Source organism: Mirounga leonina, unplaced genomic scaffold (assembly GCF_011800145.1).
Source record: "Mirounga leonina isolate KUSES-001 unplaced genomic scaffold, KU_Mleo_1.0 Mir_93, whole genome shotgun sequence".
Taxonomy (NCBI): domain Eukaryota; kingdom Metazoa; phylum Chordata; class Mammalia; order Carnivora; family Phocidae; genus Mirounga; species Mirounga leonina.
Genome location: NW_023270854.1, coordinates 39923621 through 39929431, shown reverse-complemented (window position 1 = coordinate 39929431; position 5811 = coordinate 39923621).

Genomic DNA, 5811 nt, shown 5'->3' with positions numbered 1-5811 from the left:
GATGAAAGACCTCAGTGTAAGACAGGAATCCATCAAAATCCTAGAGGAGAACATAGGCAGTAAACTCTTTGACATCGGCCACAGCAACTTCTTTCAAGATACATCTCCAAAAGCTAGTGAAACAAAAGCAAAAATGAACTACTGGGACTTCATCAAGATAAAAAGCTTCTGCACAGCAAAGGAAACAGTCAACAAAACAAAGAGGTAACCCACAGAATGGGAGAAGATATTTGCAAATGACACTAAAGATAAAGGGCTGGTATCCAAGATCTATAAAGAACTTCTCAAACTCAACACCCAAAAAACAAATAATCAAGTCAAAAAATGGGCAGAAGATATGAAAAGACACTTCTCTGAAGATGACATACAAATGGCTAACAGACACATGAAAAAATGTTCATCATCATTAGCCATCAGGGAAATTCAAATCAAAACCACATTGAGATACCACCTTATACCAGTTAGATGGCCAAAATGGACAGGGAAAGAAACAACAAATGTTGGAGAGGTTGTGGAGAAAGGGGAACCCTCTTACACTGTTGGTGGGAATGCAAGTTGGTATAGCCACTTTGGAAAACAGTGTGGAGGTTCCTCAAAAATTTAAAAATAGAGCTACCCTATGACCCAGCAATTGCACTCCTGGGTATTTACCCCAAAGACACAGATGTAGTGAAAAGAAGGGCCATATGCACCCCAATGTTCATAGCAGCAATGTCCGCAATAGCCAAGCTGTGGAAAGAGCCGAGATGCCCTTCAACAGATGAATGGATAAAGAAGATGTGGTCCATATATACAATGGAATATTACTCAGCCATCAGAAAGGATGAATCCCCAACTTTTACATCAACATGGATGGGACTGGAGGACAAGTGACTCCTTCTTTGATCTTTTCTTGTAGCCAGCAACAGCTGGATTACTCTGGAAGATTCACAAGGGTCTTATTTGTTATTTCAAAGGAACCATGAGAGACTATGGACTCTGAGAAACAAACTGAGGTTCTAGAGGGGAGGGGGGTGGGGAGGATGGGTTGGCCTGGTGATGGGTATTAAGGAGGGCACGTACTGCATGAAGCACTGGGTGTTATACGAAAACAGTGGATCGTGGATCACCACATCAAAAACTAATGATGTATTGTATGGTCACTAACAAAACATAATAAAATTTTTTAAAAAATAGAGTCTATTCATATAAAAAAATTTTTTTTAATTTCTAGATTTTTCTCTGTGGTTGATCCTCTCATAGATTTAATTAAGGACCTTTCCTGACCTCAGAGAACACATAAAAACCTTGATGTGGACTGTCCCATTCAGGTGTTGGAAAGGCATCCTTGAGTAGAAGAAGGTGGAGCCCAGAGAATCTGTTTCAGTCACAGCTCTGGTTTCCTCACTGAAGGTTTATGTGGCCTTGACTGGTAGAGGGCAGGTTAATTGCCCAAATCTTTCTCCATTTGTCATCTGTAAAATGTAAATTAAAAAACCAGACTCGGGTGCCTGGGTGGCTCAGTTGGTTAAGCTACTGCCTTCAGCTCAGGTCAGGATCCTGGAGTCCCAGGATCGAGTCCCACATCGGACTCACCACTCAGTGGAGAGTCTGCTTCTTCCTCTCACCCTTCCCCTCTCATGCTCTCTCTCACTCTCTCTCAAATAAATAAATAAAATCTTAAAAAAAAAAAAAAACCTGTTTAAAGAAAAAAAAAACAGACTCTTGTAAGGATAAAAGGCACAATGCCTAGCACCTAGCAAGCCCTCCACTGATGCTTGCTGAGTACTACCCTATGCAAGCTGCTGCACTCTCTGGACCTCAGTTTTCGAATCTGTAAAGTGGGAAGTTGTAAGGGAGACTACTGAGGTACCTTCCAGGCCAGCCATTCTAGGTTTCCATAATGGAGCAGCTAAAGAACAAGGCCTGGGGCGCCTGGGTGGCTCAGTTAGTTAAGCGACTGCCTTTGGCTCAGGTCATGATCCTGGAGTCCTGGGATCGAGTCCCACGTCGGGCTCCCTGCTCAGCAGGGAGTCTGCCTCTCCCTCTGACCCTCCCCCCTCTCATGCTATCTCATTCTCTCTCTCAAATAAATAAATAAAATCTTTAAAAAAAAATAAAGAACAAGGCCTGGCTGAATGAAGGCAACACACTGAAACTAGGTATTATGAGCAGCCATTCAAGTGGGAAAAAAAAAAAAAGGAAGGGATAGATATTTACCAAGAGCCAGTTCTTCCTTAAACTGGTACTTTCCATGTCTTGCTTCCTCCAATCCTTACCAATCCCCTATTAACTCTCTTTCCCTGAAGAGGAACTGGAAACTTCTGCACTCACCCAGGAGGCAGTAAGGGCAGGGTTTGAACACAGGGCTATCTGACCCAAAGCTCATGTTCTTTCCTCTACACCATGCTACCGTTATCTACTTTGGGGAGACCCCAGCTTGTCTTCCACTTGGGGCCGGAAGAGGCATGGAGATCCTGGGAACGACTTCACAGTAACATGTGACTGCCTACCGAGATGTTCTCTGCAAGAACAGAGCATAATGAATCTTGCTCATGAATAAGAGCCATCCCTAAGGTAAATACAGATACAAATATCCAGAGTTCACAGCTGATGCCCCAGCAAGACAGCACTGAATGAGCGTCTGCTCTGTCTTTTCTGAGGAGTGTTTTCTGAGCACTCTCACTCCCCATTCCCTGCTGATCCAGCGATTCCAGCCCTAGAGGCAGGAGGAAGCTGGGATGAGAAGACCAATCTTCCTGAACTCGAATGGTGAGACATGCCTCCTTTTGTGCATACATCATTTTCCTCGTAGTCCCCCCACCCCGTGCTTTCACTCACCTAGTTGGCCCCCCGGGGACTTGAAATTGCAACCCTTACACATTCACATCCAGATTATCCTTCTCAAAGGAAATCAACCATTGTCAAAATCCCCAGATAAACCATTTTTTTACCCTGCTTTCCCAGAAAGTTCAAGCTCTAAATTGAAAGAACAAGCAAAGTGAAGTTAATGGCTTTGAATATCAAATCTCAGCCAAGAATCCAACCAAACATGGTACCAGGGCTCCAAGGATGTCCCCTGCTCCCCAGCTCCGAGCTGTTCCCAGCGGCCAAGCCCATTCCTCTTCAGAAAGTCACGGGCCTGTGCAGAAAGCCCCAGAAGGAGCAACGAAGCCACTTCGAGCAGGAGCCGCCCCCTCCCGTGAGCCCAGCCCAGAGCAGACTGGCCACCTCAGAGGTTTGGGTCTTAATCTCTGACCCGGCTCTAAAAGCTGCACTTGGGGGGGCAGGGGGAAGCATCTAGCACAACTGTGGGGCAAAACCAGGAAATAAGCAGCAAGAGAAAGCCAGGGTGGGTTCAGAGCAACTGTGACTGAGGGTCCTAAATCCTGCGCAGTGAGCCTGGGGACTTTGGAACCTGGATGGTCCACAGGACCCTTCTTCCCAGGATCCCATCTTGATTGGCCTCCTAGCTAAGCCAGGGCGGGGGGGCATATTGGGGCTGACTCAGTATACCCTTTTGTAGAAGAGTGACCCTCCTCATTCTCTGCCAGAATATTAGCAAGCCACAGAACAAGAGACACCAAACTAGGAGGATGGATGAAATAGGAGCATAAGGGAAGAGGGGAGAGTTAGGAGGGGAACGTTGAGAAGGTGAAGATGGGGTCTAGAGAGGCAAAGATTCATGGAAATTTCCCTCTCAGTCCTCTGTCTTTTCTGGATCTTCAGATCTTCTCTTTTACTCCAGCCCCCCACCAAAAAGCTTTCCTCCACAGAGTCTTCTTCAAGCCCACAACCCAACATCAGCACCTCTCCTTTTCCCAAGCATGTTGGGCAATTTTAGTGTGAACTCCCAGCCGAGTTCTTTATACCTGCTTCTGGTTTCTAGTGTGTGGACCTGGTTCCTAACACACTCTGCCGGCAAGAGGTTTTAGATGCTTGAGAGCAAGGTTATGTTTGAAACTTCGTCTGCAGCTTTGCCGCAAGACCTGCATCGTTCACTGAACTCCTTCCACCCACACTCTGTCCTTGACGGAGGGGGGCAGGCATTAGCAGAAGAAACCTCAAGAGTCCCCCCGCTTAAGACCACCCACTGTGGGCCTCATAGATCAGGCAAAGGACCTGCCAATCCTTGGCACAAACTACTAAAGGTGACTGAAGTTGTTATGTCATCTAGAAATGGGTTACCATTTGTCACAAAAACACATGCACATTTGATTTATAAAATATAAAGTCCTTTCGAGGCAAAGCTGCCTTTTTATTAACCTTTTGTCATAGATTTTTTTTCCCCCCTAAATAGAGGCCCAGGTGCAAGAAAATTTTTTACATCAAAAAAAAAAAAAAAAAAGAATTTCTATGTCATATTAGAAAAGGTTCTGATCACTGAACCACATGCCAGATGCTGCTTTTCTCCCCATTCAGTCGGGCAACATTCTCCCAACTAGAGCCCAGGGTCCAGATTCCCCATTTCTGAGCTCAACCTGCTGCAGAGTCAGTTCCTTTGAATGGATATTTTTGAGCCTGCCAAACGGAAACTTCTGAAATCACAGAAGCTCAAAGCCTAGGACAAAGTTTAAATGCTACTGATGCAACTGTCACCCTTGACCCAATTGCTGGGAGCGGTGATCTTAAGCAATACGATTTAACAGTTCTATTTTAGCTTACAATAAACAGCAAGGCGCAGTTCCAATCGCTGTCCCTCCACAATGCTGATTATTCAGAGGCCCCTCCTTGCATGGCTGGGGCAGGAGACCATCAAGCTTCATCGTATTTCCTGCATTAACAGAAACAGTAGGGCTCCTCTCCTTCCTTGATTCACTCTCTTTATTTCCACAGACCGTGGGGAATGATAGCCATGCAGCATAGTGAGCCCCACTGAAATAAACGGACACCACTTGAATGCGCTGATACCTACTTACACTTCTACATGTGTCGTAACCCAAGAGGCAATTACCGAGGTAACTAATATTCCAAGTTCTGATAGGACTTCCATATTTGATGATGACAGGGATGGCATTCAGGGCAAAAATGAAATGGGTCTTAAACTGAGTTGCAATAGAGTGATTCCTACCCAAAAAGCTGGGACCTGGACCTGGAAACAGCCACGGGCTTGCAACTTCCTCTGTCGAGTATCCACAACAAACAGAGCCAAAGATTGAATTGCTTACACAAAAGATAAGGCAAACATGCCAGTCTCCCCATCCACCTCTACCAACTAGGCCAACATCGTGAATTACTCTGTGCCCATAACTCTGCTGCCTCTCAAGAGACATACTTCTTTGCCTAGCAGCCCTCACAGCCACGGTGGGTCTGGACGGAGTTGAGGATGGCCCTAGCATAGGGAAGTGGGGAGATACCTGGACGGCTTAAAAAAAGTGGTAACACCAAAAATTCAAGCTGCCTCCTTTGCACAAGAGCCCCTGCTGCGTTTTTTCATCAATATCCCCTCAGCTGGCATGGCCAACAACAAGTTTTCAAAAATCAACCAAGAGCAGGCATGTCTCACAAAATGGGCAGTGAGCTCACAGATGCCATGTGGACAGGCCTTGAGGTCTCCAGGTGGAAGCTAAGTGGGTGAGGGACTCTGGGGGATGGGCGTGATGCCAGATGGGGCAGCTTACGTGTCTCAGGAGCCGATTTCAGCCCCACAGCACCTGCAGGAATGGGGATAAGAGATTGCAGATGTTGGGGCCCGGCTGCAACAGTGTTGTTGGGAAAACTGCTAATCCAAACCCACCAGCCACAGCCGACTTATCTTCATCAGGACTTCGGAGCGGGTCTCAGAACTAAACAGTGGGAAGAAGGCCAACTGCAGTTATACCTGACTCCAAT